Raw genomic sequence first — 6,000 nt, forward strand, 5'->3', positions numbered from 1 at the left:
CAGCTGAGTACTTGGAAGGGCTGGTCAGCTAGAGCCACTGCCCTGCCCTTTCTCTGATGCTCTGCAAGTCTGCCCTTTTTCAACAGATGACCATTTCCCTTTTGGTAGTTATGAATGAAGCTTCTTCTACCAACCTTTCAGGCAGTACATTCCTGATAATAATGATTCTTGGAGAAAAATGTCCTTGTCTTTCACCTATCCTTCTGTTTGGCAATTATTATAAAGTTCTTTCTTTCATAATATTATGAGATATCACAATATAAATCTGTCAACTGCAGTATTCATTTCCTTTGAAGGTGATCTGCAGAACTGGGCACTGGTATTCTTCCAAATTCAATCCAGATTTAATGATAAAAGAAAGGCAAATTAATGCAGAGCCTCTGCACAGCACTTGGGCAAAATTCAGGCAAGGTTCTTGCACCTCACCGCAGCAGAAATAGTCTTTGTACTCTCCCAAGGAGCTGCACACCAATGCCTATACATCATTCCCCATTCCCTCCTCCACCTTGCCAGGAACTAAAAGGAAGATACTGACAGCTCAGTGCCTACAGAAGGAACGCTATCACGGGAGCAGTGCTTTGCCAGTGCAGTGGGTCTGTTGCATGTAAAGGAGTTAGGGTGATTGGTGGTAAGCACTATCCATTAGAGACATGATTTCATCCTGCATTCCTTCAGCTAAAAGGCTACTTTTTCTCCCCTCCATTTCCCTTTTCTTCAGACCGGGTAAAATTGCCGATCCTTGATGTTTGAACTATTTTTCTAAAGGTTGAAATCAGAAACAGAGCTACAAATGGTCCTGGCAATTAATAGATCAGTGGGTAGGTGAGGTGGGACTGGGAACAAGGTGACTCTTAGGGGTGATACGCACACATTCTTTTGTTCTTTGGGATATAATAAATTTCCAGAATAGCTATTCCACAAAAACTGTAAAGTGTGAAGTAACAAGGTTAATGATTTTAATCAATTGTTTGTGAAAAATTAAGAGAACTGTTGCCCAGTAAGTCAATCACATAGGTGTTTTTTCAACGCTGAGCGATTGAAAAATCAATTGAACACAGATTGAATCATGTTTGTAACCAATTCAGGATCAGATCGTGCCCGTCAGGGAAACAAACTGGGCATTCCCTGTCAGGGGTTAGTCTGATGACACTGATGTGATGTCCATTTGAGGGGCATTTTGTATGCCACCTTTCTCTGGGCATCACTGCTTTTGGAGTACAGCAGGTAACTTGGACAACATGCTCTCGATCCCACTGCCGTGGACAAGAGAGGTATGAGAATTCCTGGGCCTTCCAAGCCCTTCACTGGATCAATAATGTACTCCCACCCTGCTAACCCCCTCCGGCCTCCTGAAGTATAGCTCATCTCCCTCTCTTCCTTTTAAGTGAGTACTCAAATTTCCCCGCCCTCCCCATCCTAATGTGCCACCCCAATTCCTCATCCCTGCTGTTTGATCCCTCCTGACCCTGTTGATCACTGTCCCCAAACCAAGCTCTCAATCAGGCCAATTGCCCGTGCCTTGCTTTGGGAGAGGAGGATGAGGTGATGGAGCATGCAATGCCCATCTTGTAGTAAACCTTGGTTCATTGGGACGGAAACCAGTGTGGTCTTTACACTATCATATTAACCCCCTCTGGAATACATTGATTTCTTAGGCTTGTGGTTCTTTTCCTTTCATACTTCACTTGTTTTTTTGTCTCTTCCCATTCTGGAAAAGGAAAGGTTGCCCAGCAGTGGAAATGAAGATGTAGCTTGATCTTCTCATGTTTGGAATGGTTCGGAGAGCAGACTGTGGCCGAGGTTTTCTGCCCAGCACCGACCGAATCAGCTGCCAGACCTGACCCCAGCCAAGTTCCCAGGCTTGGTCTCATTCACACTGCCCCCGACCTGATTCTGCCCAAGTGGTGGAGGGAAGCAGGGATGCAAACTTCACCACAGATACTGAAAGTATGTAGATTGCGTAGAGATACAGTCTCCACCTGTGCTACTGAGGATATGGAGCCTCCATATCCTCAATGGCCATATTTAAATAGTTCCCAATGCTTCCAGCTGTCGGAAAAAATGTTGAGTTCCACCCCATCTTAGAGCTGTTTACACCTGCAGAGGTAGCAGAAACATAGAACATACTGCAGGACAATATAGCACAGGACCAGACCATACAGCTCACCACATCTGTGCCAGCCATGCTATTCCCACTAATTCCAACTGCCTGTATAAGGTCGGTATCCCTTTATTCCCTGCCCGCTCATACACTTGTCCAAACGCCTCTTAACTGTTACCATCATATCTGATTCCCCCACCATACCTACTAGTACATTCCAGGTACCTACCATTCTCTGTGTAAAAACTTGCCCATTTACCTCCTTTAGGCAGTCACTCTCTCACCTCAATTGTCTGCCTTCCAGTACTTGACGATTCTACCTTGAGAGAAAGACTCCATCTATGTTATCAGTTCCTCTCCTAATTTCATATACTTTCAAGCTGACCCTCAGCTTCTGGTGCTCGAACGGAAACAATCGAAGTTTATCCAACCTCTCGATTTTGTGAATAGTCTCTAACCTGGTGGACCTCATCGGCACGAATATCTCCACATTCCTCCTGGAACGTAGTGACCAGCAATGCAGACAGTACTCCAAATGTGACCCGATGAAAGTTAGGTACAACTGCGAACTTAACTTCCAGACTTCAGTACTCAACACCCCTGTTGAAGGTGCATGAAATCACTGGAGAGACAGAGTCACTGGTAGATACAAAGCAGCTTCTTGATTCGACACAACAAGGTACAGCAGGCATCTTACGGATGGAGATGCTTTCCGCAGAAAGGTCTGCTAGTTGAATGTGGGCTCGATATTTATATGCTAAACACAAAGACAATCGCTACTTAAAAAGTTACAGCCAATGCTTCCTATTGAAGCTACATACAAAATATCACACCATCCTTTCCTTCCCATGCCAACATGTCTGGGTTGGCATCCACAGCCTTTAGTCTAAGTTAAGTCTACGATACATTTATTTGGCATTTCCTGTGCTAACATAGAAGACAATTAATATTTATAATGTATAGGTGGTACTGTCTTCGAAACTACAGCATCAGGTCAAACTACCAGAAGCATCTGGTATTTACACCTTTTAGGAAGCCCATTGTGGTGGACTCAATCCATAGTCCTTTGTCAAACAGTTAAAATAGAAGTCTGGTGGCTAAAGTCATTTAAGTGTAAACAAATCATCTACCCAAAAAATTTCACTCTAACAACCCCGAGTGACTGAAGCAAATATGCCGTATACCTTTATCACCCTATTGACTTGTGTTGCCACTTTCAGGGAGTTACGGATTTCCAACCGAAGATCCCCCCGCCCCATACCAGAAACAATAGGCAATGGCAGGAGCTGAGTGCCTGCAGCTTTAACAAGTGACGCAAGTAACGTGACTGTTGGATGTGGGGAGGACCTGACTAATTGTGGTTGGAGCTGTTTGTATGTGGTTGGTTGAGCTATAAGATCTGTTCCTTTGTTGTGATCTGTGAGGAACTGCTGGCACCAGTCTGATTAAAATAGCTTCTGTCAAACTTCGTCCCATTGACTCACCCTGCTAACATGGTTAAGCAAAATATTATGCTCCTCCAGCCACATTCTGTGTTTAGCATTTCAAGTACCCAGCTCTGTTAAGAGCGTCAAAGCTGTTGACGATGTTGCCTTTATTGCTGCATTCAAAAGTGCTTCAAAGTTCAAAGTCAACTTTATTATCAAAATATTTATATGTCACCAAATACTACCTAGAGAAAATTTGCAATTGCTGGAAATCCATGGATGGGAGGTGTATGGAGGGATATGGTCCGTGTGCAGGTCAGTGGGACTAGGCAGAAAATGGTTCGGCACAGCCAAGAAGGGCCAAAAGGCCTGTTTCTGTGCTGTAGTTTCTATGGTTCTATGGTTCAATCCAAGAAAATAGCTAGTTTCATTTTCTTGCAGGCATTCACAGAAATACAAAGCAGTACAGTGAAAGCTACATACAAAGACTGACAAATTGTGCAAATACAAAAAGGAAACAGGTATAAATAATAATATACAAATAAAAACGGAGAACATGAGTTGTAGAGTCCTTAAAGTTGAGCCCAAAAGTTGTGTTCGGTGAACAGTTCAGTGTAGAGAGTGAAGATGTCCACCCTGGTTCAGGATTCTGACGGTTGAAGGGTAATAGCTGGTTTTGAACCTGGTGGTGTGGGTCTACGGGCTTCTGTACCTCCTTCCTGACTGTAACAATGAGAAGAAGGCAAGGCCTTGATTAGTGATGGAGTCGTTTTTTCCTGTGCTTCTCCGGTTCTGTATTTGCATAAGCCTGGCCAGTTTCTTTTGTTCAGAAAAATGACTGAGAGCAATTCGTACATTGCAGATTTTGATATTGTTTTCTCGGTAGATGCATTTGATACCTCCAGCTATGAAAGAATCAGAAATGAAGGAGGTCTAATAAAAATGAGAGCCAGGCCATCAGGAACAAAAATCAGACTGAGAGGGTTCCACAGAAGCATGGTACAGATCTAGAATCCTCTGCTTCAATTGTCCATAGGTGCTGGGAAATTGGAGCTTTCAGTCTCTAGATCAATAGCGTTTTATTAATTCAAAGTAGCAAAGGTTTTGGCACAAACAGCTGATGAGAATTATTGGATCAGTCAGCCATGTTCTAACTGAATGGTGGAAAAGGCTTGAGGGAAAAATTGGCTCCTCCATTTTCTGCAAAAATGGCGGGGATCCCTGCACATGGGATTTCACTTCTTTCTCAGACCGGCAGGGGCAGTTCCTGACCTGGGATGGCGCCGTGCAACACTTCCACATCCATAACTACTTCTTGAGCAGTAATTCATTATGCTGACAGAAAGCTAAAGCTAAATCCTTTTATATAATCAGGACGAGATTATCCTTTTCATTTTGCTCCTGAAGAAATAAGCAGAATGAAATCCTACCACCACATTGCTTCTGAGTTTATAATAAAACTCCAGTATAATCCATACTAAGAGAGTTCTTTTATTGTTCTCAAACACTCGCTCTCTTCCCACAGATAAATGCTTTGAACTTGAGAGAGCTTAACTGGGAAGAAGAAAGTTTGGGAAGCCGATACGTTGATCTTTGAGGGAGCTGTTGGAATTTAAACTGCTAGATGAACACATTTTACTGGGACAGGAAGTTTGAGAACATGTCCAAGCTGGGACTTCCCTGCCAATCAGGGCACTCACTTACAAATCTTTGTTTCCTAAATATTTTAAAGAAAATTTCATGAAAGGGGATTCTCCTTCCTGAAACAGTAGGCAAGAAGTTCTTTATTCTGAAAATTCTGTGACCCACATTACAAGAATCCCATCACTCTGGGCTTGCCTGACTTGGTCCCTATCAGCCGTCCCCTGGAGTAACTGAGGCTTACCTGAGTTCAATGTCAGATCTTTGACTTCATGATGACTCCAGCTTTAAATTGTTGGATACCTCACGTGAAGAAGCCCTGTGTGTTTTCTTCACAAAAAGAAAATAGCTAACAAGAGAAAATCTGCAGACGCTGGAAATCCAAGTGACACAAGCAGTCTTAAGAAAATAGCTAATTAGGTAGAATGTCTACATTTACAATGGGCTGGTAACTGATTGCCATCACTTCTGCAGAAGTCTTGATGAAGGGCTTTATTCTGTTGTGAAATGGATATACTTGACGAAGAGCTAGCTCAGTGTGATAGCTAATACTTGGATGCCCTTCTCTTTCTCCCTTTTGCTGTACAATACAAGCTGAGCCCTGCAAGCACAGGGCAAGGATCCAATCAGGCATCACTCTTGTTGACCAATCAGTTCTAACCTGCCCTGATGGCAGTGGATCACCTCCCAACATGTGCTGGTGATAAGACCAGCTCAGCCCCTCCCCAACCACCAGGCTCATTTAAGAGCTCTTTGCTGATTTTGTGACTGAGGTGCTGATCTTAACTCAAGAATTTCTGACGTTTCCGAAGAGTTTGGGTATAGAATGAA

Source organism: Mobula birostris, chromosome 31 (assembly GCF_030028105.1).
Source record: "Mobula birostris isolate sMobBir1 chromosome 31, sMobBir1.hap1, whole genome shotgun sequence".
Taxonomy (NCBI): domain Eukaryota; kingdom Metazoa; phylum Chordata; class Chondrichthyes; order Myliobatiformes; family Myliobatidae; genus Mobula; species Mobula birostris.